Below are 1,811 nucleotides of genomic sequence, written 5' to 3'. Positions count from 1 at the left end.
TTCGCGTTACACGGTTACCGGACTTCAGTGCGAACGTCAACTGGGGCAACGCCGTTCTCATTGGTATATGGGATGGAGGCGGTGTTACCGTTTGAGGTGGAAGTCCCGTCGTTAAGGATCTTGGCGGAATCCGGGTTAAAGGAATCAGAGTGGGCTCAAACACGCTACGATCAGCTCAACTTCATTGAGGGCAAGCGCTTAACAGCCATGAGTCATGGGCGCTTATACCAGCAGAGAATGAAGAGTGCATTCGACAAGAAAGTACGCTTACGCAAGTTCTATGAGGGAGACCTTGTGCTAAGGAAAATGTCCCATGCTGTCAAGGACCATCGAGGGAAATGGGCCCCGAACTACGAAGGGCCTTTTGTTGTGAAGAGGGCTTTTTCCGGAGGAGCCCTGGTGCTTACCAACATGGATGGCGAAGAGCTACCTTCACCCGTGAACTCTGATGTCGTCAAACAATATTATGCTTAGAAGCTGGGGCAATTAAGGATGTCGCTGCATGTTCTCTATCTTTACGCGTTTTCTAGATTTCCCCCCGGGGATTTCCGGTCCATTGTATCTCTTGTTACGATCTTTCAAAGAAATGAACATGGATTTGAGGCTTTTAGTCCTCATGTTAGTTTCACACCTTGCGTTAATTTTTGATCGCCTGAGCCCTTCCGCTCAGTTCATGGGATCCCCCAAGCGCTTAATTAGAATTGAACCTGAACCAACTTTCCCTAAATTTTCAGCGTTTGAAAACATTCATGCATACGCATACGCATACGCATGTATATTGTTGTGGTAAAACAGGGGCAGGATCACCTTGGGCTACCCTCTGGGGTGAAGACAAAACATGAATGGCAGAAACCAGTCAAGGTAGGGTAATGATGCGGCCAAGATTGGCCATACCTGGTTGTTTATTACTTACTGGTACTTAAGGATGAACGCAAGCGGGGATGGGGTCACGTACGACCGATCGTTGCTCTTCTCTTTGCGAAACAAGCAGGGAATGTCGCTGCAAGGCAGCCCCGTATCCTTTCTATTTTGTAGCTTTCTTTTACTATTTGTTTGTTTTAAAAAGGAAAAGAGTAATAATAAGATAAGTAATCAACGCCTAATTCTAACCTAAGTAAGTTCAAGTTAGGCAAAATGCTAATCCATGAGAAGGGAGAGGACATGGTCAATGTTCCCCTCAAAAAAAAAAAAAAAAAAAAAAAAAAAAAAAAAAAAGTGCAGGTTAGCTCGCCTGGGCGAGCCACCTCTGCACCAAAATATAAAAATGACGAAGGGGGGGACGTTTTTTATTCAAAAACTTCCCCCCCTCATTCAAAAAAGAAGGCTCACAGGACTCACGGATTTTGCAGCCCTTAGGTCACCATTTTTTGCGTTTTTGATTCCGTTTTGCTCTATTATTCGTCTCCAACAGGTAAGTACCTCATTCTTGGGCTTTCTAGCTTTCCACTGATGTATTTTGGTGCCCTAAATTGCATGTGTTTGCTAAGAAACGTGAGGGATTTATCCTCAGATTTGTTGCTTGGTTTTTGTTGGATTGAGGGGTTGTAAGGGATGGGCCTTTGGCCTAGGGTGGTATTCTGAAGTAATGGGCGCATGCCACATTGGCCCCCATTCTCTTGGATATTTCGTGCCTAAACATGCGCCCACCAAGTGCTCGGGGGAAATGCCTCCAACGAAATATGAGCATGGTTTTGTGAGCTTTGGGTGTGGGACTGGTTTTATATGTATAGGGGCGCATGGAAGGATTTTAAAATGAGTTGCCCGGAATGCGAATTCTAGGCGCTAGGGAAACCATAGGCTTTTAATTTTCA

The sequence above is a fragment of the Glycine max genome, chromosome 12 (assembly GCF_000004515.6).
Source record: "Glycine max cultivar Williams 82 chromosome 12, Glycine_max_v4.0, whole genome shotgun sequence".
Taxonomy (NCBI): domain Eukaryota; kingdom Viridiplantae; phylum Streptophyta; class Magnoliopsida; order Fabales; family Fabaceae; genus Glycine; species Glycine max.
The sequence above is the reverse complement of the archived record's forward strand: the minus strand, read 5'-3'. Positions refer to the sequence as shown.